The sequence below is a fragment of the Martes martes genome (assembly GCF_963455335.1).
Source record: "Martes martes genome assembly, chromosome: 4".
NCBI lineage: Eukaryota > Metazoa > Chordata > Mammalia > Carnivora > Mustelidae > Martes > Martes martes.
Genome location: NC_137891.1, coordinates 117,826,306 through 117,852,580, shown reverse-complemented (window position 1 = coordinate 117,852,580; position 26,275 = coordinate 117,826,306). Strand labels below are relative to the sequence as shown.

Here is a 26,275-nt window from a genome sequence, read left to right as displayed (position 1 = left end):
GGGTTGCTTCCATATCTTGGCTTTGTAAATAATGCTGCAATGAACATAGGGGTGCATAAACCTTTTCAAATCAGTGTTTTCATAATCTTCAGATAAATACTTAGAAGTCAAATAGCTGGGTCATATGGTCTTTCTACTTTTAATTTTTTTTGAGGAATCTCCATACTGTTTTCCATAGCAGCTGCATCAATTACGACCCCACCAAGTGTGCTCACAGTTTCCCTTTTCTGCACATCCTCTCCAGTACTTGCTATTTCCTGTCTTTTTGCTCCTCATTCCAGCAGACATGAAGTATACTCACTGTGGCTTTGATTTGCATTTTTCTAATAATTAGTGATGTTAAGAATCTTTTTCTAATGTTGAAGTCACTGCACATTTGAGTGACTGAGCTTTGAATAATTTTGTGGAAGTATCACACAGTCTCAAAGACCAGCCAACATTAGCTAGCTAATTGGGAATTCTCTGGTTTTTGAAGTGAATGCCAAGGTAGGATATAATATGCTTCTGCTTCAGAAACCCTGTTAGGGTAATCCTACTTTGGAAATACTCACAATCTATCTTCCAAGTTTGCTGAAATAAATGGTCCTCAGCCTTCAGAAAAAACAGGCAAGTAGATATGGTCATCATTTACTTCTTTAGTATAGAGTGTTATTAATATCTAGGAAATTTATCAGAAGAAACCTTTACCTTTGTATTTTCCCTTTTAAGGAATGCACTAACTAAAATTAAGAAGACATTGCTGAAATGGGTGTTTCACAAATTGCTATCACAGAAAATCTGGTTACTCTTTTCCCCTTTGTAACCTAATTTTCAGCTTTCCCAACTCAAGGGACACCCAACAATGAAAATACCATGTAATCCTCACCTAATATATTCCATTAAATCATCCAGGGTCATTCAGCTCTTTGGGTGTTGATATCACTATAAATCTTCTTCTGGGAACCCAATTTTTATATGAAGTACATATACATAAATTTCATAAATATTTGATGGAATAGTTTTTTATTATTATTTCTTTCTAAACTTCTGCTCAGCTCCTCTGGTGATTTGTAAGGACAGGTTCATGTTAAATAACATCAGGTATTTTACTATACTATTTATAATGCATGCTTCCAAATATTTGTGGGTAATTTCTAAAATGAGTCTGAGCAGAGGATCTTAGAGAGGAAAAAGTATCATCAGTATCCCTCCTCGGCTAATTTAGCCAAGTACATTCCAGAACTCTCCCAATCAGTATATTAAGCAGATGTGGTCTTTGTCCACCTAGTATGTTGCGTTAGACCTTTCAACACTCTGCAGTCTTTTTATCACTCAGCTGCCAAGTTCCCTAGGGTAATCATAGACAGCTTGTCAATTTAATTGCAAAGAAACAGGCTTTCTTGTGACCATTCCAATTTTAGCTGCTACTTTAAATTGTACATGATAGTTCTTCCATGCTGTCTGCCCTTTAAACAGTGTGGCTCTCTGCAAGCCTCTTAATGGTGATGGAAAGAAGAGGCAGGAATGAAAATCTGGCTTTCTGATAGAGCCTACAACATGCATTTTATTAAGTTGCTGCTTTCAGAAAGGAAGTTTCTCCTTGAGCCCTGTATGTCACCATTACATTGCCAACACTAAATTATTTTTTTTTCTTTTCAGTGTTCCACTTTCATGCATATTTTCCTCCTTTCTGGGTGATAGAGGATTCATAGGCCATCTGGATTCTGAAACATCTGGACACTGAATTTCTGCAGAGGAGAATCAGAGGGAAGAGACGATCAGTGGTACTGGGTGTCTCCGGAGAGATTTAAATCAACGATGATATTTTGGTTGTCTCCCTCTTGGAACATTAACACAAAACGTGAAAGGAAAAAACAACACATCACAGGAACTCAGTGTTCCAAGAATATCAAGACTATATAAGAAGGTAGGACTTTAGATAAGAATTTAAGTCATTAACTGGATCCATATCTATATTTGATACAATTTCTAGAATTTCCCCCCCCTTTTTTTTCAATTGTTACACAATTTGGGGGCTTAATTTAGTTAGATATACTTGTAACACTGCTAGGTTTAGATGGGTGCATCCTTTGAACATACTTTACCCTAAACGATGTATAATTCAATTCAATAAACCTTTATTTAGTAAGTTTTATATGTAAAGTCACAGAACTATCATATTAAAAGTGCTGATATGGTCAGCTTAATAGAAAGATTAGACATGAGCACCACTTGGGTAAATCAAGAAGAGTTGCATTTCTAAGACACACGGAAGAAAAATAGCAAAAAGAGATAAACAATGTTTCCCAGGACAGTCAGAGTTGTAAGTTTCTGGAGCCAAAAATGAAGAACCAGGCAGACCTGGGTGGCTCAGTTGTTAAGCGTCTGCCTTGGGCTCAGGTCATATTCCCAGGGTCCTGGGATTGAGCCCTGCATCAGGCTCCCTGACCAGAGGGAAACCTGTTTCTCCCTCTTCCACTTCCCCTGCTTGTGTTCCCTCTCTTGCTATCTCTCTCTGTCAAATAAATAAACAAAATCTCTTTTAAAAAATCAAGAACCAAGAGGACAACATGTGAGTGAGACAGGGTCTCAGACCTTTAAAACGTTCCAACGCAAATGCCCTCCCACAAGCTCAGCTTTAGGTACATGTATATGTGTATGTGTGAGGATCTGCAGCAAGTTGGAGGTTGCTCTGGAAATGTGCAGGGGACACCTCTTCTAGGCCATCGGTCTTGGTGTTAACATACAGAATAGGACTGCACGGTTCCATACAGTCTAGCTAGCCGCAAGCATGGTGCTTATTCATTACCCTCAGCCTGTCCCCGCTAAGGCAGCCAGGTCCACTGCCTTTCCTGAACTTGACCTTCAAAACCAGAACGAGCGGGGTCGTTGCCCAGACTGCTCAGTAAGTCTCAAGAGCAAGCTCTTAGACCAATATTGGAGCTTCTCTTTGGTGCAAAGCCACTAGGTTTAGTTGTCGGCAAGTATGAGGAGATGTTCAGATGCTGGGATTTATGTTCCCCACTATTACAAATTTCTTTTACTATATTTTCTCTGGTAAATATTTGGCCTCTCAATAATAGATTTTCAATTGCTACAAAGTACTCTTTAAAAGACTTGAGTTTGAAGGACCTAATCTTCTACACCTTCGGGCAGATTTCCTAAACTTTGTGATACACTGCCACATTAAAAAGAAGAAAAAGTTAAAAATGTCAATTTAAGTCAATTTCTAGGAACCCAGAACAGTTCAAAAGAAAAAGAATCTAACAGTAAAATTTTAGTAATTATTTTTTTTTAATTAAGCGCAGCTACACTTAAATTCAATAACTCTTTGATATAAGGGACTACAGACACATTCTCTGGTTTCTGCTGGTCTGTTGTGTCCTTAATTTCCTCTAACTGCATCTTCAGTGAGACCTACAATGAAGCACAATATTAGATGTTCACTTGTATGATATCAACCTTGTATGAAGAGAATGAATAAAAAATGAAGTTCTTAGCTGTGATCTATTTCAGATTAGCCATTTTCATTTATAAAACTGTTTATTTTACTTCGTCAGCTTGAAGGTCAATTCAACTTCAAATTGCATATTGCAGAATTTCAACAAAGATATGAGGCCCATCTCCTTTAAGACTAAAGGTGAAAAGCTGAGTCTTAACACAGGCCTTAGGCAGAGGTTTATGAAATGGACCAGATCCCACTGATACAAGACTTGCAAAGATGCTCTTCTTCAAAGTCAAGACGTCAGGGCCTGGACCACAGCAGTGGCGATGGCATCAGGATTAGCATGTATTAATTATAGACATCAACCCAGAGCAAGCTGTAAGAGCAAGTTTAAGGGAATACTCATCATACACTAAGGGAAGAAAACACAACAAAAATCATAACAGCTATCATTTATGAAGCACTTCTATGTATCAGGGACTATTCAGTGCATTATCTCTTTACAATAATTCTTTGAGGTAGCTACTGTGGTTATCACATTTTATAGATGAAGAAGCTGAGGGACATGGAGGGTAAGAAGCTTGGCCGAGATCACACGAGTAAGCACATGATGGAACAAGGATTCAACCCAGGCAGAAAACCACCTATTCCCATATTCTGAGTGACAATGCTACGTGTATATGCAGTGCAAAGAACACCATGAAGGACACAACTCAATATGCTCAGATACTGACGTCCACTAAAGCAAACCCAGCCCCTCCCACATGGAGTGCATTGTCATTACTATAATTTTATATTTCATCCCATCCCACTTGTGTGTAAGCTTCACTTAGAGATCATGTCTGTTTTGGTCACATCGTAATGTCAGTGCCAAGCATATTACCTTGTCACACTGTAGCTATTAGATATTTATTGACCAAATATTTATATTTACACTTATTGACCAAATATTAAGAAGTAGGTCTATTGGATATTTTTTGAAATGTGATTTCATGTGAGACACTGTCCATTCCTTAAAGAGGTTTAAAATAAGGCCACATCGTCTGGTGTAAAGAACATGGGAGTCAGACATAAGAACTTAGGCTCTAGTTCAAACACTGCAATATCCCAGTGCTGTGGTCTTGGACAAACCGCTAAACCTCTGGCATCTCGATTTCATCATCTGGCCAGCAAATATAATAAAGATACATTTCTTAAGCAAGTTTTGGGCATCATACAAACTATCATTATGACAACTACAGGGTCTTCTGTAAGATGATGAAATATCTAAACAGACAGACACAAATAAGGAAGCTAAATATTTTTTGTGGATCCTGGGAACAGAACACAGAACAGGAAGTCATAAATACTAAATGCGCATTTCACTGAAAAGACCTGACATCCTCAGACTTGACCTGAAATATACCTGGCTCCTTTTCTTGTAACGTATCCCCTCTTGGTAATTGGTACTTACTAAAGGAAACAGCAGTCTGGGTATGCCCAGCCTGGTTAGGCTCAGATTGAAGCATTTCTTAAGTGATTTATGTTATCAAACTTCTGTCCCGTAAGGTGGGCTGGCTATTTCAAAATTTCTTAAAGTACCCCAAATTCTGTGTCCGGAGCTTAATTTTGTCCAGGGCTTCTACTCAAGCAGGACTTCTCAACATTCCAATCATGCTTCTTGAAGATACTGCCTCCTCTTATATTGGCTTTTTGGGGAAGCAGTCTTTTGTCTTCAGTAAGGAAAATAGTTTTGCTTTTTTGGTTACATATTTTCCTTTTCTGAAAGGACCAAGCTGAGAAACTACCGTGAGATAAAATCATAGATGCACTATTTCATAGAGAGTGAACCCAGATTTATTTTTCTTTGATGGGAATTTTAGCAATGCCCGCAAAATATATGGCTTTCCTAAATCAGTCACTTACAAAAAGGAAGTATGCCTGTATTTGGCAAGTGAATTTAAAAATGGATCTTCATGCTGTAAAAATTCCTTTATAAATGGAGTTAGTTATTAAAATAATTTTACCATTTTAACCTTTTCTTACACCAATTTTAGTCCCAGCTGAAAACCATAAATTTTAAAATACTCTTTTAAAACCACATTACACTGTAACAAAAACTATGAATAATTCTATTATTAAGTATAATAATAGCTGACATTTTTTTTATGATTATAAGCATTAGTAATATAAAAACAGATTTTTAACATTGCAAACACGTCTCAAAAAGTGACCTGTCCAGGAGTTCTTAACTTGTGGTCCATACATAAAAGTAAGAAAGTCTTTGAATTTGTACAGAAACAAAAATTTTACTTTTATCACATTATCTCTGATTAAAATGTTACATTTCCTTCCATTATGGATGTTAGGAACCGCTCACAATGGTATTACCAGGACTGTGATTTTGTCACCAATAAAAATCACAAACATTTTCAAATTACAGTTACTACAAATATTTCAAAATATCATTTTATCCAACACTACATCAAAATTATGGTAGTTATTAGACAAACTACTAGAGCATGTTAACTAATGTGTTAATAAAAACGAAACATATTTCTAAATCACGTCTTAATATTTTGCTAACTGCCTTTCCATATAATTGGTCTCCTTTGTAACCCTATGTAACTTACTTTATGCATTTAAACACTTTATTTTGAGAGGGAGTCGATAGGCTTACCAAACTGCCAAGGGGTTCTTTGGCACCAAAAGCCTCCCATTTTGATTCCCTATTTTAAAACCCCTATTTTAAAAAATCCTATATTAAATAATTTAGAGTATGTTATGGGCTGAACTGTGTCCTGCCAAAATTCATATGCTGAAACCCTAAACCCCAATGTGACTGTATTTGCAGATGGGGCCTTTGTGGAAGTAATTAAGGTTAAAGGAGGCCATAAGAGAAAAGCCCTGGTCCAAGAGCATTAACATCCTTATAAGAATACCAGAGCGCATTCATTCTCCCTGCTAGTGAAGACACAGCAAGATGGCAGCCAGCTACAAACCCGAAAGAGAGCTGGTACCAGAACCGCCCCATGCTGGCACCCTGATCTTGGACTTCCAGCCTACACAACTGTGAGAAAATGAATTTCTTGTTGTTTAAGGCAACCAATCTATATATTTTGTCTTGGTAATCTGAGCTGACAGATACAGAGTAACATAAGCTTTTATCCTTTTTGAAGACTTCCTTACTACTCCCTTGGGTTGCAAACCTGGGTCCAATTGGGGAATACACTGGACTCCATCAAGATTCAAGCCCCGGAGCCACTTTTAAAGAGAAAGTCCTAGAAGTTATTTAAATGTCATAAAAAGGAGCCAACCTATTAGATAATAATAAATAACATTTTAAATACAGCTGTCATTTGTCTCAGAAGTAGTTGGCAATTGCCGCCACTGCTATCAGAATCTAATTCCATCAGCAACATTGTTTTCCCAAGTCCTCCGTGCTCCAGCTCCCTTCTGAGATACTCAACAGCTCCTTAGCAAGCCCCTGCCTGCCCCACGGGAAACCCCACAATTCACCCAATTAGGCAGCTGGGTGTCCTGGTTGCAGGTGGCTAATTGTGAAAGGGATTTTTGTGAAGGACCCGTATTCCTACATCAGCACTATAACCTACTTCAGAAAACACACTGTACCATTTCTGGTTAACCTTAAAACAATCACATTAAAATAAAGAGGACTGTCAGTAGAGCAATTTTATAAATAGCTAAAATTAAACAGAGCAAGACTGCCAGTGCTAATGCATAAGCAAAGAACTGACTTCCTGCATTTCATTGAGAATTCCTGATAGCAAACTGCAGTATGTTTATTATACATTAATTCAACACAGCATTCAAAATGAATTTATGCCCTGGCTGAAGGGTGCGATATTGAAACTAAATATTATTTATTATCTTAATATTAGTAACCATACTAAAAAAATTGTGTTAACAATTCAGAGTGTTTAAAAAGCTAAGGATACCATAGCTCTACTTACCAACCAACAGCTCTTGCCTTAATTTATGCAAGTGTAGCCTATAGCTAAAAGCTTTGTATATTTGTTTCCCCATGGTATTAGTGCTCAAAAATAGGACACTCTTTCAAGGGCACCTTATAAACACAGAACTATAATTTATTTGGCAAATTAAAGCTCATATAAAATGTGCACACAGAGGTACAGATTAACATATTTAATTTCAATATTACCTGCAAACCTATTTTTTCCCATACACTGTTCTAATTAGTCATATAAAATCGAATGTGTGTATTATAAGCAATTATTTTAGTGGAAATAGAAACTGGATCTGAATTAAATATACTGTAAAAAGATAACACTTTTATAGAAGTTAATATATCCATTTGTATCTAGAAAAATGTGTTCCAGTTAAATGGCATGAGAACATTGAGCATTCAAAACCTGATTGCTATAAAGGTTGAGTTTTTTATGATTTAATAATACAGAATAATATGCAATCTTGGTAATATAGCAATATTTATATTTTGATGATATTTCCAAACCCCTAGTAACCATTAGATTCATTTTTTGCAGTGGACTTTTTCCTATTAGGAATATTCACTCCCCCTACAGTTAAACGTGCAAACTGTTGGTGAACATTTTATTTAGCAAACAATTCTTTTCCTATTGAGCCTGTACCAGGAACTCTAAGTGTTACAGGTACCAGGCTTCCATTGCATTAAGATGTTTAAAAATAGATGATCAAGAATTATGCCCGCAAGTAAATGGAAGCTATAACTTAAGTAACAGGACTGTGAGGCTTTCTAAAAGTTGTCATAAACTGACATAAAAGCTTCACCACGTAAGATTTTTTAAAAGAACAAAATTACATCCAAGTCACTTGACCTAGCACAGGGCATGTGAACGGGGATGATCTAAAGCCTCAGACTGTAAGCTTCTCATCCTCAGGTGTTAGTTCGAATGTAAACTCCCAGAGAAAACCTCCCTAAATCCCTGATCTCACATGGCTCCCCTGCCCCAGCTTGATCGTTACTGCTCCCTCTTTCATAGGACACATCAGATTTGTTCATTTCCTTGTTTACTATTTGTTTTCCCCACTAGAGGAAACTCCATAAGGATAAGGAGCAGTCAAAAGTTTAGTGCTGCTCCTGGCACAAAGAAGGAACTCAATTACCATTTCTGAACAAAGGGAGGAAGGCCAGAAGGGAGGGAGGGAAGGAGGAAGGAAGGAGCTAATGAGATTGTTCTTTAAGACATTTCTGTAAGATTGTTTAGTATTTGGTTGTCAAGTAATCTTACTTGGTTTTTAAGGTTTTTAAGATCTTCCCTCTGATTCAGGACTAGCTATCCATTACAGTCACGAAAACACGGGGCTAGAAGAATTGCGTCCTTCTGCTTTTGTATACTTTCCCAAGCAGATGAGACTCCGCCTACCAAATTGGCAAATTTAACTGCATATTTTGTGGGAGAACCCACAGAACTCCCTGAATGATACACCGGTGCTTTTGCAGGTACCCCTCGTTGCCCCAGTAACTCTTCCTACAAAACTCCCCCTACTCACCCTCTGTGCTAACTACTAAGTCTCCTCATTCCAGCCTCCTGGAACGGTTTCCTAGTTTGGGGCAGTTACAACAAATAAGTCCAAGTAGCAAAGCACCCTAAGATTCACTGTATTTAACTTATTTTAAACATTGTCAACCTGCAGTCCGTCCGGCTCCTAAAGACTTTCAGGAAAGGCAAGCCCACAAAATTTATTATCACGTATCGTCATATCAAAACATTCTTGCTCCAACCTCTTCTCAATCCTTGGTAGAGGCTCTTTTTTTTTCTTTTTGGATTCTCAGGGTAGATGGAAAACAGCTTGTCACCACTCGTTAACCATGACCTGTTCTAACATTACAACAGAGGACAAACGGGGCCGGCCACCTGGTTGCTTCCATATCATTCATTATTTTACACGCCCGGTGTCATTCTGCTTTCCAATTTAAAAAAAGGCTTTTACAACTCTCAATGTGGGGGTCACATCTCCAGCCACACCATACCTGCTTTCTATTATTCCTGTCCAGCTTTTGTGAGGTTTTCGGTTTTTTAAATGAAATGGCCGTAAAATTAAATATTACTCACAATCCCACCTTGTTTTGGTTTCAGTCATTGTACCTGAAGAGCCTGTTTTGCCACTTTGCTGTTCATTCATCCTGCTTTCTCCCTCGTGTTTAACACACATTTTAAGCAGAAACTTCGGTTACACTGTCCTCTTCATTATTCACCTCTTTTCTGCTAAAGGATTTTGATTCATTGCTTTATAGTCTTTTTTTTCTAGCATTTGCTCGGAAGTTCAAAATCCTCATGTGACCTGCAGCCCCTTGCTCAATCCAGTCCCTACCTTCCCCTTCAACCACATTTCATGTCACCCACCCCCTGGCATACCAAATTCTTACCACATTTGCCTATCCCCCACACCCCCCCAACCCGGGCTCTGTTCCACGTGCACAGGCCCCCATGGCCCCAGGTCGCTTGCTCATGCAACTGCTCTGCCCTGGTTCTCTTCACTCAACCTCTCTTGCTTCTTCAGGCTGACTCTTTCCTACTTCTCCTTCCAGTCTCCTTGAAAGGGCCGCATTCTGTGTGAGGTTCACCCTGACCATCTTACACCCCAGAGCCCCATGAAGTTTTCCTTCATAGCACTTGCTCGATATTGCAATTACATAGCTATCTCACTAAGTGTGCGTTTCATGCTTGCAGCATGAAGAGAGACAGGGTCCCTGATCTTCTCTTCTCTCCCTCCCCTCACTGCTTTGGCAGTCTCATCCACCTCAGGGCCTTAAACACCATCATCCCGTTGATGATTCCCAAATGCAGACACATATATCCACTCCAGACTCTTCTTCCAAACTCCAGATTCTCACATCGCATTTCCTACTTGGCTGTTGACCTAGATATACTTAAAGACAATATTCGGGGATGTCTGGGTGGCTCAGCCTTCCCTTTATTTCCATTGATGGCAACTCCATCCTTCCAGGTGTTTAGGTCAAAGAATGTTGGAGTTTCTCTTCACTTTTACCCTTACCTTACCTTCCTCTTCACTTTTACGTCCTTCTCTTTTACCCTCATCCAATCTCAGGAAATCCTGTCCATTGTTCCTTCAAAATATGTTCAAACTGTGTCCTTTACTCACTATTTCCACTACACCTTCCTGGGTCTGAGCCACCTCAGCTCTCCCCAGATTAGTGCCTGAGCTCCTGACTGGCCTCCCTGAGAACCTTGTCCTCTATACTCTACCTCAACACAACAGCTGGGGAGAGCTTTTCAAACTCAGGTGAGATTGTGTCACTCCTCTGCTCAAACTCCTGTCATAGCTCCACGTTTCCCTTCAAGGAAGAACCAAAGACTTCACCCTGGTTTGTATTGTTTGACTTACTTAATCTCTTCCTCATTCTGCTCTAACCACATGAGCCACCTTGCAATTCCTTGAGGGGACAGGCACACCAACCCTGAGGATCTGGCCTTCACTGATCTCTCATCTTGGAAAGCTCTTCACCCAAATATCCCCATGGGTAATCCCTCACCTCCTTCCACACTTATCTTTTTCTTTCTCCATACTAATTATCATCTTCTAACATCCTATTTAATCTACTTGGTTTTTACGTCTGTTATTTTTTGTCTGTGCTCCCCACAAGGGTATCAGTTGTGAGGTCATGGACTTTGTTCACTGATGTATTCCAAGTAGCTGAAATATAGTATGTTCTCAACTATTAGTTGAGATGAACATAGAGGAAAGACTTTACAAATCTTTCCAGTCTAAAAAAAAATAGTGTGTGTGAGGATGCGCTGTGGCTTCAGTCCCCTTTGATCTTCAAATAAAGACTTCAATCTCTATTTCTTCTATGGAAGTCCCCACTGTTGTTGTTATTTCTCAGATAATCTATTTACATATACCCATAATAAATACATAGTATTATTAATACCATAATAAAAGTATAGTATTGCTTTGCATGAGTTTTAAAATAATGAACATCATACAATGGAAAAACAAAAATCCTTTGCAACAAGTAAAGTTCTAAGTGTGTGTGATATTATTGTTCTTGGGGGTAGGGAAAAAGGGACTCTCAAAACAAGTGATGAATTACAGATTTTTGCAGTAACCCTGTACCTTAACTCCAGCATGACCCTTGAATATCCCTCTTCTGAAAGTGGAGTACCCTATGAAAATAGAAATAAATGCAATTTCCTTAAGGTTAAGGCAAAGATTGAGGAAATAAAATTCACTTTTCTAAGAGATGGTCTATTTGGTTTGCCATTCTCTGTGTGTTCCAAAGGATTCTGGTGGGATTTATATTCAATTTCTGAAAAAAATGCTGAGAGTTCTGGACTTAAACACATCACAATGGATATTTTTCTCAGTCTCCCAAACATTTAATTCTTATGGCTACTTCTAATTTCTGACCTCAGAGTTGGTGTAACATAATTCATATATATATATATATATATATATATATATATACACAAATTATAAGATATGATTTACTTGTTTCTGAAACTTTTGACTATTTTTAGACTAACTTACTGAATATTTCATCTTTATTATCCACATATAATAATCAGATAGCACTACCTTCAACACTCTCTTGAATGAAAAACATTAATTATCTCCTTTGAAATGCTTTTCCCGTCTGAATGCTACTTATTTACCTTAAAATTAGATTATGCCACTTTCTCTTTTAAAGACCTTCCCTGTTATTTGTTACTTTGCCAATTTTTGTATAATTTTTGCAGTCGCCATCAATATTTTTAAATTAATTATGATTTCTAAACAAGTTAAAATAGGCCTATAATAGGTTCATTGTCATTTAACCTGATAAATCTAGCAAGTAAAATTGAAAGCCTGAGTCAATGAAGCCACACTGGGGTATCATTGCTAATTTAGCTATCAAAAGTAATCCATGATGATAGAGTTTATTACAAAGTACATTTAACACATTAATTATTAATCTACAGTGCAAAGCTTTTACCAAAAGTCTGTCCTTGATTGCTTTGTTTTCCCAAGTAGTTAGATTCTACAATTTTGTAATCTAAGACTAGTATTTGGCGCCTTGATCAAATTCCCAAAGTTCTGTAATGTCTCTTTTTATTGCCAGTAAATCCAGATGTAAGTGGCTTTTAGTGTTATGATTGAGTGTGAGTTTACTAACGTTATCTATTAAGCACACACTGCACATTGCCCACGTAAGAACTTTTGGAATCATACTTGATAAATGTATCAAGCAAGTCCAAAAGGTTTAAGAACAAAACAAAGACTTCAGTATGTAAATTAAAACACTTTGTTGGCACTTAAAAAGCATCTTGGACATAGAATTCTGACTCCTTAATTATATATTCGAGCAAAGCCTCTCATCAATAAAGTTTTCTAAACTATAAGCACAAGTTCCCAAAATGGACTTTGACTGAAATTTGAGGAGAAGGAGACAAAAGGAAGCCAGTCAGAAAAATATTAGCTCCTCACATGGGAGGATGGGTGGGAGATTAGGGGACAAATGTAAACTGAGCTGTGGGAATAACATTATTTTAGAACATTCTACACAAGAAGACTAACATAAAATTAATAGTGCCACCTCCTAGAGAGTTATCCGAAAAATAACTTTTGCAGAGGTAGGTATGTATTCTCCAACTATTGACCCTTCCATTAAAGATCCAGAAAAAGTTACCCTGTTCACATTTCCAAAACTTGACATATTTTTTTAAATGAAATCATCAGTAGATGAAGTATTTAAAATGTTTTATGTCCTCCAAACTCTCCTCATATTCTTTCCTTGAATAATTTTGTTTTAAAAATCAAGTTGTTCATTTATAACACTAAAAAAAGATGGCTGTCATTTGCAGAGGTCCCAGAACAAAGGCCCAAGATGTGCATTCACTGCAAAATCAAACCCATCTGGGGCTCTGTCTCATGGGCAGTGGGACTGCAGATCAGCCTTATCTCCCCTCATCCCCCAGGATGTAGAATTTGAGCTCAGTGGAGAACATGACAATATGGACAGAGGGTCAAGGAGGCACAGAGGTCAAACTAAGTGCCAACCTTAAGGAGGGGGCTTAGAGAAGAGTGTGGTCTTTGAACAGGACAGAGAAGAGCACCAGGATCATCCTCAACCTGCACCCCATTCCTTCCCCTCGAGTCTAAATCCAAAATCACAGATAGAAGAACCCTGTATACAAAGAGTCCACAGAACAAAACCCTGCATTATTAAGGTCTTTGTAAGAAACCACACACACACCAAACATGCTTTGTGGCCTAGTGCCAGGGCAGATGCAGGTGAGAGGAAGATGTACCTCCACATTGACAGGGGTCAAAGATCCCCATTTGGGAGCAGGAAGAGATAATGTCATAACATTGGACTGCAGGAGATGCTTTTTCTTTACCCCTACACTCACCCAAAGACTTCCTGCAACAATCAGAAAGGATTTATCAGGAAGTAGAGATTAAACCAAAGTTTACTTTTGACTTTTCTTGGGACCCTATCACTCAGCCTTGACTGTGACACAGTCTCTCCTTCCCCGTGGAACCCGATAGCGTCCTTTAGCAGGTTCTGCCTCCAGAAATTCCATGCTCAGAGAGTGAGAAAAAGGCAGGCGAACACAGTAAATTATTCCCCTCCAAGTGTTTTCCCCCAGGTTAGATATACCAAATCAGTGAAAGTCAAGAAGAGTAATTAGCTATTTAATGGTCTTTCCCACCCATTGATCTATAAGTTCCTTACATCCTCCATTAGGGAAGCCAGATGCACTTCTTACCTACCTCTGTGAAGCATTGCTGAGCTCAGCGCTATGGTGAGTCATTTGCTTAAAGTACAATCATAATTAAATGTTGGGGTGACCAGTTTCTAAATCTATCCCCATCATTGCTTCTCAATTTTTGAGTCTTTACAACTAATTGACAGTTTTGAGGTGAGGGATCATTCATGTAAAAAGAATAAAGATTTGTTACTTGTACTTTGTCAGCAGGACTCCCCCCCCACCAAAGCTGAAGGTCAAAATAGCCATGGGCAGCTATAGGTGACCACTCTGGTCATCACAGGAGTAAAACAGGCCCTCTCTTTTTACTGGAAAGGAACTCAAGGGATGACAGTTGAACCAATGCCTTGCCACAAAGTGCAAGGGGAGTGACAGACAGAGTGACAGACAAATTAAAGAGTAAGTTCTGTCTAGCAATTTGGGGTGACAGCACTTAAAATTTTTAGCTCTAGGATTGTTTAGGAATGACAGTGTGCAGCTGAGAAAGGCAGCCTACCCGCTATAAAAAGGAATTTGTGTGCGAACTTAGAAAAAGCAGTCCTCCAAACTGGGGGGAAAAAAGTCTTTATATATTTTTAAAGAGTCACCCATTAACCTTTTACAATCTTCCAATCATCTATGGCCACATGTCGTCATTAGCCCAATGTTCAGATCAAGACTTGCAGAGAGATTTTGTTTCACCCACCCTCTGGAAACATCATTAGAAATTGGATTTTGCATAATTTTGTCGTTGTCCTTTTTCCAACCAGTGAACGGTGCTATCACAAACATCAACTACTAACCGGAAAAAGGCATCATGAGGAAACCTCTCCTTGGTAAGGTGCTCACTGCATGTGATAACGAATCGCACCAAAATTTGCGATGTTCTCATTAGGGGTAGTGGCCACTGACTGAGTACTTGTTGTAAGCTAGACACTGTGCTAGGTACTTTGTACATATCACCCATCTCTGACATACAGGATGGACCCCTGCGAGGTGTGTGTTGGTGGGAAAGAGGAAAGGTGAAAGAAGGAAAGAAGGAAGGGGCAAGGAGAAAATGGGAAGACAAGTTCAGTATAATCTGTAACTCTTAACAGAGCATTTGCTTTTTTGTAGGAACCCGAAAAACAAGTTGTAAGCAGAGAGAAATATTCCTTTTTCCACTGGAACTTGTTGAAGCATGTCCTAAACCCGACCAGAAAGATGCCTGAATTGCCTTCTGATTTTTGCACTTATAGCCTTCAATCATGGATAACTCTGGTGCCAACAACTAGGACTAATAGCTCAGAAGTAAAGAAGTAAACTACGCTGAGTTTTTCTCACTTCACAGAAACTCTGAAATGACTCCAGATTACCATGAGCTCCTCGCTTCCCCTCTGCTTTTTTCACTCTGAGGATTTGAAGTCAAGAGGCAACCAGCCCCTGAGGTGTAAACAACAGGAGATTACTCATTGATGGTATAAACAGAAGAGGAGTACAGAAGTTCAGGCCAGGACCCAGTTGTCATCTAAAGAGATACATCAGCTACAAAGCCTGTCCAAACGGTCATCACAAATAGGTTTCAGAATGTTTTATATGGACCTGAGCCAGGTTTTTACCTTGTCCGTATACCAAAGAGATGATCTATCACAGTGCAAGGAACTTTCAAATAACAATAAAAATTATTTGATTAGGAGGAAAGAACAGGGGTGGGTGGGGAGGGAATGATCAACCTCCCAGTGACTCACATGGAGCCTGAGCCACTGGGGTTGAGTTGGCCACGACAAAATTTATACCACACTACAGACTGAATTTCAACAAGTTATTTAGGATGATTTTGTGACTAAGCATGAAATTGGAATTATATTGTCTCCTGTGTCCAAGTGTTATAAACATTTTTCTTCCATTATTTCAGATTTTTTAAATGCTTGTGCTTCTTTAGAATGAGCTCAAAAAATAAATGTACTTTGTAAACTACAAAAGGAAACGTATGTCCTTTTATTTCCATTGTGTTGGAAAGATTTGGTAAGGAATGTTAATGTGAACTATTACTTATTATGTGGCTATTATTATTATTATGACTAATTATTATTACCAACTCTAAGCTAGTCCTCCACATCCAAACACTTTGCACCTGCAAAATAAGACACTCATTCAGATTTAATTTGTGTTTTCTTCCTTTGTTCTCAATCCAGTCTGATTTCAACTATTTTTCACTCACCTCCTAACCCATAGCCCAAACTTTCATTTGCTGCTGGTTCCTAGAATTTGGGACTTGATATTGAAGGGAGAAAAACACCATAATTGTCTCAAGAAATGCATTTTAAAAGTATTTAATACTCATTCAAAATTTATTTTTGAAACCCTTTAGGGGCTCCTGTGTTGTACAGTTGGTTAAGCCTCTGCCTTCAGCTCAGGTCACGATCTCAGTGTCCTGGGATCGAGCTCCACATCAGGCTCCCTGCTCAGCGGGGAGTCTGCTTCTTCCTCTCCCTCTGCCCTTCCCCCTCCCCCCACCCGCTGCTTGTGTGTGCTTGAGCACATGCTCTTTCTCTATCTCTCAAATAAATAAATAAAATCTTTAAAAACAAAAACCCCTTTAAAAACTATAACTGGAAATAAACTTTCTTAACCTGAGAAATGACATCATTGTAAATCTATAGCAATCATTGTATTTAATAAATTCTATAAAATTATAGAATAACTCTCACTTAAATTACAAACAAAACAAGATGTCCATCATCCTATTATCACGGCTTTTATACAATATTATCATGGACATCTTACAATAATAAGGTAGGAGAGTAAAATAAAATGTATAAAAACCAGAAAAAACAAAATTGCCATCTCAATACAACAGGATTATCTATAGAGTGTATTCAAAATAATCTACAGACAAACTATTGAAACCAGGAACAGTGTTCAAAAAAGTGATTAGATAAAAGTAATTTAACTAGTTGACATGTATTTTTTTTTTTAAGATTTTATGTGTTTATTTGAGAGAGAGTGCACAAGCAGGGGAGGGAAAGGGGGAAGGGCAGGGAAAAAAGCAGACTCCCCGCTGAGCAGAGAGCCTGACCCAGGGCTGGATCAAAAGACCCTGAGGTGACGACCTGAGCCAAAGGCAGACACTTAACTGACTGAGCCACCCAAGTGACCCTAGTTAGCTAATACATATTGTATTCTTACTGTGGGCCAGGCACAGTGCTAGGTATTTTCCATATATTATTAACTAATAATATTAACTAATCTAATGCTATTAGATTGAGAATAACACAGTTACTATTTCCAAAGAAAACTGATGTACAGAAAGATAAAATAGCTTTCTGTTATAGGTTGAATTACATTCCCCAGAAGATACGGTGAAACCCTACCCCCTAGAACCTGTGAATATGACCTTATCGAAAATCAGATCTTTGCAGCTATAATCAATTTAAGATGACCTCGGTAGGGTGGGCCCTAATCCAATGTGACTGATGCCCTTTTAAGAAGAGGCTAATTTGGACATAGACACACACAAGAAAGAATGCCATGTGGCAACAAAGTCAGAGATTGGAGTCATGCAGCTACAAACCAAGGAATGCCAAAGATTCCCAGCAACCAAAAGGAGCTAGGAAGAGGAAAGGAAAGTGTGCCTTACAGTTTTTGAGGGGGATCAGGAACCTGCCAAGAGTTTGATTTCAGATGTTTAGCCTCCAGAACTGTAAGACAATAAATTTCTGTTGTTCTGAACCACCCAGTTTGTGGTACTTCGTGAGGGCAGTCCCAGCAAGCTAATAAACTCACCAAGACTCACACAGCTTAGTAGTATAATGACAAAGTTGGGACACAAGATTAGCATGTCAAAATCAATACAGTCAACACCAGTGAAAACAAATTAGAAAATATAATGTAAAAACAGATACTATTTATAATTACATAAAATACAAGGTATCTTGAAATAAATATAATAAAAAATGTTTAGGATGTAGTTGATTCTCATTATTTATAGTCATTATGTTCTATAAAGTTGCCACAAACACTCAAGTAGCAAATAGTGAACCATTGCTCCTAGGGGAAATACAAGGTAGGGTTCCTGAAAGTTTCTGGTCACATTTTGACTGACTGATCAATATATAACTTGTTTCATGTGTGTTTCTGTTTTAAAAGACCTCACTTAAATATATATTGTTGACTCATTAACTCTAAACTCATAGCCAACAGCATTATGACTCATGTCTGAACAAAGCTTATATACCACATGTATTTTCTCCAAAAGGCCCACCCCAGCCTTCTTGCACTTAAGAACACCAGGTAATACTTCAGTACTATGCTTGGGGTGGGGGGGGGGGCATTTTAAACAGTAAAATCACCAAAAAAGGGCACAAAAGTATGAAACTGCAGAAAGGATACTCATGTTTATAATATGAGAATTAAAACAAGAAAGCAAAACATCACTTTGCCAGAACTTGGCTGGGAACATGGATGTATCTTGGTCAACTCAAATTTTTTGCTACTCTGCACATGTTTGTGAATGACCATGAAAGTACGGTGAGTATTGACCAAGGGTCACAAATAAATTTTAGGAAGGAGACAAATTCACAAATATGAAATCCATGAATAATGAGAATCAACTCTGTTTATGGATAAAATTATTAAAACTTATAAGGGAACAACAACAAAAAAAGACCTAAATAAATGGAGGTAGAATACAGTACAGTCATGAATGGAGAGACTCAGAATTATGAAGATGTTAATTTTATCACAAATTAATTGCATCAAAATCCCAAAGAGTATTTTTGATGAGCATGACAAGCTGATCCTAAAATTCACAGAGAAAAGGAAAAAAAACAAGAATCACTAACATAATCCTGAAAAATAAGGTGGAAAGACTTATTCTATCATATATTACAATAAACTTACATTAATTAAGACAGTGACTTTGATACAAGTCTAGACAGAATAGGAAAGCAGAAAAAAGACACCAGAATCAACAAACACTTACACAGAAATGTTGTTTATGTCTGAGATGGTGTTACAGATCAGCGAAGATGGACTAAATATTCAGAAAACATAGTCAAGGGACGCCTGGGTGGCTCAGTCAGTTAAGCCACTGCCTTTGGCTCAGGTCATGATCCCAGGGTCCTGGGATCGAGCCCCGCATCGGCCTCCATGCTCAGCAGGGAGCTGCTTCTCTCTCCACCTCTGCCTGCCACTTTGCCTGCTTGCCCACAGGCTCTCTCTGACAAATAGATAAATAAACAAAATCTTAAAAAAAGAAAACATGGTCAAAACCAATGAATTATCCAGATAGAAAAAAAGATCAACTCCTACTTCACATCATATCAAAAATAAATTAGGAAAAAAAAAATGAAAGATCCAAATGTAAAAAGTAAATGGTTAAACATTTGGAAAAAACATAGAGAAGATACTTAATGATTTCCAGGAAGGAACAGACCCATTTAGTAAGGACAGAAAAAAATGCAAACCATAAAGGAAAAGATAAATAAAGTTGACATTAAGTTTTTAAAATTTCAGTTCAGTAACAGACATTGAACCAAGTTAAAATGCAATATATGAAGCTGACAGAAAGTATCTGCAACACACATAGTTAACAAAAAGTTAATCTGCAAGATTTTTATGTAAATCTTACAAATGAATAGAAAAGGACAAAAATCAATTAGAGAAATAGAAAAAGAATATTAATGTACAAAAGAACTCTACAACATTAGTAAACAAAGAAATGAAAAACTCATTAAATTGCATTTCATATTCATTTGATGGCCAAAAATCAGAAAGTCTTATAATCCCACATTTTGGTAAGAATTTGAAGGAACAGGAATTTTCAACAATTCTGATGGAAATTGAATTGGCAGAAACACATTCAAAGAAAAAATTTGTCAATATGTTCTAAATCCAGTGTCGTGTGTATCCTTAATACTCTCAATTCATCCTCTAGGTATAGCCCTAAGGAAACTTCTTCACATGTACAGAAGAAGACATGTACAAGAATGTGCATTACAGCATGACCTGAGACAATAAAAATATGATTCTACCTACGTGTTTATTAACAGTGGATCTGATTAATTACGGCTATAGTCACACAATAAAATACCACATAGGAGCTAAAATGGACATATCCAAAAAATAAGATGCAGAAGGATATGTAAAATTTTCATCTATAATAAATGTTTAAAACAAAGCAATATTATATACTATTTATGGATATAAACATGTATCATAATTGTATGAAACAGTTATGGAAATGATGAACAACCCCCTGAGGACAGTAGTATTTTTTTTCTGGGGGAGGGAACAGAATCAGAGAGGGCTGGTCAGTTGTATCTGCATTTTATTGTTGTCTTTTTAATCTATAGCAAAAATGGTGAAGGTGAAAAGTTGATACAAGAGATACTGGGTGGGCGTTTGTTGTGGTCTCCCGTATAACTTTCTGGGTGCTGGCAATATTTAATTTAAACAGAAAATGTTAAAGTCTGTTGAAGTTGGAAGGAATACGGTGTCAGGTTAAGTCCTAAATTCAGCACTTGCTGTTAAAATTTAGAGCCTGCCATCAAGTTCTATAAATAAGATAATAGAATGTAGGAATTACACTTAATCCTCTAATTACTCTCAGCTTTAATCAAGCCTTTATTAACATAATGTGTCTAGCTTGGGGTCTTAAAACCTGAGAGGGGATTTAGGGAAGAGTAATCAAAACAATGAAGAAGAAGTAAGTGATATAAGGAAAGGCAGAGGGAACTGGGATGATTTAGACCAGGGGAAGAAAGCTGAGGGGGGGAATATATTGAGGAGGAGGCACAGTTTGCTCCTTGGGTACTGTCTGTGCCTCAATTAAGGCCGACTAAAATTAGCTGTTTGGGTTATTGCATGTAACAAACCACTCTAAAATATAGTGCTTTAAGCAATAGTAACTCATTATTTTGCTTATGAATCTCGAGTTTGGCCGGGACCCCGGTGAAGACGGCTCTTCATGTCTCTGTGTCACAGCAGCTGTAATAGCTCACCTGGGGTAGGAAGATCCACTTTCACAACGGTCCACTCACATTCTAGCCAGTTGGTGCTCGCTATTGACTAGAGCTAGACCAGGACCCTGGGCAATGATCCTTAGTTCTCCTTTGTGGGCCTCTCCATGGGTTTCTTGGACACTCCCTTATGCCATCATATCTGGATTCCAAGAGTGAGAGTCCTATGGGAGAAGGGCATGACATTTTTGTATCCTAGCCTTAGAAGTCACAGAGTGTCATTTTCACCAAACTCTATTGGTCCAGGCAATTGCAGAGACCCACCCAGTTTCAAAGGCTGGGGATGGGAAACTAGGGAGAGGGGAATGTGTACTCTACCTCTTGATGGGGGCATGGCATGCATGTAGAAGTTTGGGTGGGAATATAATGTTGCTTCTATCTGTGTAAAATACAATTTGCAACATTGCTCAATCTATTATTCTTATTGCTCCCAGTGAGATCTGATCATGCCGTTCTCTTGTTCAACAACAAGGAACATTGTTCTCCAATCTTCACCCCACACAACCGATTAGTTCTGTAGAGTGCAAGTCTTCATGGAGTCAAAGGTATATAATAATTTATTGAGGAACCTTGAAATGTTCACTTCTGTGACCTAAAGTTAGGAAAGTCTGACCCAAAATATTGATGTTTCAGATGCTTTTTTACTTGAGGTTAGCTAAAATAGCATGACAAGACATTCATATTTCATATCACCTAGTGCCAAGCCCCTGTGCGGACCTATCAGCAACCCAGGTGAGTCCAGAGGAATTCGCACAGCAGCATTTCTGCCATACTCTAGACATTCGAACACAATGTAACTCATCAATCAAATCAGATTTTAAAATATTTTTTGGCCCAGAGAAAGACAAGATAGGCCATGGCAAGTTTTTCTTTAAAGTTCTTTAAGTTGTTGGACGTGGGATTTTTCAGCACAACAGGCAGAAGTGATATTCATCAAGCATCTGATAGTTGGTCATGCCATTAGGTTTCCATTTTCACTCATCCACCAAAAGAATAGTGTTTTCTTAGTTTTGGCCAGACTTGGAAAATTAACTATCACTTCACACCAGAGCAAGTCCTACCACTTCTTTCTTGCTGAAACAGTTAAATATGCTACCTGACTGGGTAGCAGCTAGAGGTGGCATGTAAGATTAGTTTGCCCTAGGGACAGAGGGAGCTAAGATGGTTCTTGGGCTCTACTACCTCTACTAGGTTGAACATATTAAATTGCTGAGAGTCAACCAGTTTGAGCTAATAAAAATGGGAATTTCAAATGGCTCGATATGTATGCACTGATCAGATTGAGAAATTTCCTGGCAAAACCCAAGTCAGGGATTTGATTTGAGGCCAGTCCAGAATGAGCCCTAACTGAAGATTCAAATGGCTTTTCCATGTACATAATGTTTTGATGTAAAAGCCCAGCAAAGTGGAATCACTGACTCTTAAATGAGTCAACCACTTGAGTTCCATATGTGGGGGCCCAACTGTAGGAAAAAAATAAGAAACCCTTGTTTATCTGTGCTGTTCTCTAACCACTCTGAAAATTGGTCAATAAAATTGAAATATGAGAGTCTTTAAGAATAGGTGTGATAAAAAAAAAAGAATAGATGTGATGTTATTGGATAAATCCTTTGTGGATTTTTTTAATAGACCAAATTTAACTGGAATAGCTAAAAATTTTTGTTTCCTAAACAGTGAAGCGGACAAACTAATCTTAATTTACCCCCGAAGTTAGAAGTAATGAAAAGAATCCTTAAGCATACTTAATAAGCACTTAATACTATAATTATGATCCATAAAATAGATACTCACAAAAAACATGACCAAAATGATTGGGAATTATGATTAGTATAACATAATGATAAGGCTGTGGCAGAGTTTAGAAGGTAACTACCTATTTCAATTGTTACCAAAAAACCCCCACCATATGCTAAGAAAATTAAAATTAAAGAGACATATAATTTAAAAACGCATTAATTCATTTGACAATCTTTAGAAATAAACATAGGATTGGGAGACCTTTGTGAATGTTTTGGAGGAGTACAAAGTATATCAGAATGGTTAAATATTTCTGATTGCTTTAATTTCTCATGTCTTTTTATAAAGCCTCAGTCGTACTTCATGTGCTTCTAGTAGAGTGATTTAACAATGAGAGGATATATTTGTGCAAGTACACTACCTTGAACTTCTCTTCTGAGTTTAATAAGTAGCTAACAGCCTGGCCCTCAGTGTGTGTGAAAAAGACAAGCCATTTTCTCTACTCACCCATGCGGTTCCATCCCAACATTCTTCTCTCCAAGCACAATCATTTGTCCAGAGAGAGAAGTATGAGGACAAATTCACACTTCTTATTTTTTTTTTCACATGTTATGACAAGAACCCCATGATCACTGCCCCACCACATTTGAATCTTTATTGTTCCTATTTCTCTGAATTCCTTAAAACTTACATACAGTGAGCCCTATGTGATCTTTAAGTAACACATTTAGCAGCATTTCTGAAAATATGCTCCATGGAGGTCTAGCTCTAAAAGATGTTGGTAAAATTATTATGACATAAGAGTTCATGTCAATGCTGAGTTAAGCAAATATATTTATTTATTGTAATTCTCTTCAGAACTTTTTCTATACCAATGTACCATTATAAGTCTTCTAGGGTATATATAGCATGTAACATTTCCCAAATTTGTTTCAATCATAGAGACCATTTTGCAAAAATACCTCAGTAAACTAGAATGCTATCTTGTGAAACTTAGATCTAAAGCATTTCTTACAATATATTTTTTTAATACCACTATACACTATAGGTTTCTTACAGATAAATCTCCTGTCCAGGGGCACCTGGGTGGCTCAGTTGGTTAAGTGTCTGCCTTTTAGCTCAGGTCATGATCCCTGGGATCGAACCCCACATCTGGCTCCCTGCTCAGTAGGGAGTCTGCTTCTTCCTCTGTGCCCCCTTCCACTAGTGCTCTGTCAAATAAATAAATAGATAAGCTCCTGTCCAAACTTCTTATTTATCTCCCTCTGATCCTTGTGACTTCTAAATATTTGTTTCAGTGTTTAATTTATTCAATGAAACTGTATGAAATGCCTACTATAGTCCAAGGACTATTGTGGGGATGGGAGACACAGAAAAGAACAATTTTTAAAATACCCCTTTCTTTATAGAACTTACATTACCGTTAGAGGAGGTGTCAACTTAGACATAAACAAATAAAATTTCAAGATTGCAGATACTGACAACTGCTAATGAAGAAAAGTAAAAACAAGATAATGAACTGGAGAGTTTCTTAAGGGATAAGAAGAGTGATTGTGACATTTCAGAAAGGCAATCAGCATGGTTTCTTTGAGAAAGTGGCATTAGAACTAAAGGAATATAAAATGAATCTTTCCCTTTTTTTATTTTTTGTATTATTTTTAATCAAAATAATACTTGTACATGGTAAAAATATATATATACACTGAACCAGTGAATAGTAAAAAACAATTGTTGCTCTGACCGGCTCCATCCTAGCTCTACTTCCAGAGCATCTTCTTTTAATAGTTATTATGTGGGTTTTTCTAACAATTACCTTTATTTGGAAGCCACAGGTGGAGGCTGACAGAGCAACAAGATAGAAAGATCCTGGGATCCTCCATCATCTTGAAGCCATCATATCAACTCTAAAGTTCCCTCTTTCATGCAAGAGAAAAATAAACCTATCTTCCTTAAGCCTCTGATATTCAGAGATTTCTGTTACTTGTAACCAAACCTTATGCGATACAGGACCCAATATTATATGACCAGGCAACTCAAGGGAAAATATTTCTAACATGCAAGTCACATGTATTATTATTATTATTATTATTTTGTATTGCTATAGAGATGAAACTCATGCTACACCTTGGTTTGCTTCCTATTTGGATTGTGACTTTCCTGTACAGTTTTTTTGGTTTGTTTCCCCTTTTCTAATTCTCTTTGTTGTTTTCTTAAAAGAGAAGAAAAATGCCTGTTTCACCCCTGTCATTCATGACATCACCTTTTAACCCATTTACCTAATCTTTAAAATCTATTCCTTTCCTCCTGGAGTCATGTTCCCAGGGGGAATTCAGAAGCTTTCAGCTCAATTGTCACTGCAATATCTTTTCTCTAGACTCTTGGTTTAGTTCCACAGCTTCTTTTATGATCATTTTTCTCTTTCTTGGATATTTACCCTCGTTTTTCCCGAGTACACAATAATTTTCTAAGCAAGACTGCCTGCAAGTAAATGTTCCAAGTCCTTAGGTGTTTGAAAAAGGCTGTTTTCCTCTTCATATTTTGATTGGTTCTAATTTTTCCCCCAGAACTTTGCAGGTTTTGTATTGCTCTGGTGTCTTCAAGATCCCACATACTTAGGATTGCCACCTGTCAACCTAATTCTTGTTCCTTTCTTTCTGACATATATTTTTCTCTCTGGAAGCTTCTCAGACATGCTGGTTATTCCTGATATCTGAAGTGTCATGGTGCTGTTTAGATGTGTAGGTCTTTTTGCAATCATTCATCTCAACATTGGTTGGGATTTTTCAGGAACAAAGACTTGTGTCTTTCTATTCAGCTGTGGATATTTTTCTTCGATTGTTTTGATAATTTCCTTCCCTCTGTTCTGTCTTTCAAGCACACCCATGAGTGAGGGTGAAATATCTGGATGGATGAGCTCTATTTGTTAACTCTGAACTAAAGTTCCTTTAGAGTTTCTCCTGGCAGGTCAGTTCTTTCCATTGTCACTGTTCCTGCTCCACTCTCCTGGGTTACCATTTTCTCAATTTAAGAAGAGAAACAAGTCATCAACAGGCTTCTATTCTCCTTCTATCTTTCAGAAATTTGTCGAAATAACTCATCTATCAATGACATCCCTCTTTTTCTTTTGGTTGTTTCCTTTTTTTAGTTTTCTTTCCAGACGGTTTGTGTTCAGTCTGCCATCTTGCTAGAATGCTTGAAGTGACCTTGGGTGACCCAGCTGAAACACAACAACTGCACCAATTTCTCTGCAATGCTGTTTTTAAATATAAGAATATGTTGTACAGATTCAGTAACACCAGAACACAAGTTTAAGTATTTAAGTATTTTATTACAAGAAAACAGGATTCAAAGGGCAAAATACACCCTGGTTTTCTTTTCTTTAAAAAAAAAAATAAAATGAACAGAGTGCTATTCTT

General features: G+C 37.6%; 2 long non-coding RNA genes across 3 annotated transcripts in view; one reads left to right on the top strand and one right to left on the bottom strand.

Annotated features, from left to right (window-relative positions):
- Positions 1-26,275, bottom strand: part of LOC308341799 — a 93,740-nt gene that overhangs the window by 61,621 nt on the left and 5,844 nt on the right. The window contains exons 3-4 of one of the 2 annotated variants that reach the window (XR_013966724.1): positions 21,105-21,286; positions 1,522-1,727 (exon numbers count right to left, since the gene is read on the bottom strand). The exons of the other annotated variant lie outside the window; for it this stretch is intronic. This is a non-coding gene — a long non-coding RNA (uncharacterized lncRNA). Of the gene's footprint in view, positions 1-1,521; positions 1,728-21,104; positions 21,287-26,275 lie in introns of those variants that run through there. 2 annotated transcript variants of the gene reach the window in all.
- LOC308341800 lies at positions 1,439-16,072 on the top strand. Its single transcript, XR_013966726.1, has 5 exons — positions 1,439-1,588; positions 1,681-1,906; positions 6,258-6,475; positions 14,892-14,957; positions 15,238-16,072. It is a non-coding gene; the product is annotated as an uncharacterized lncRNA (long non-coding RNA).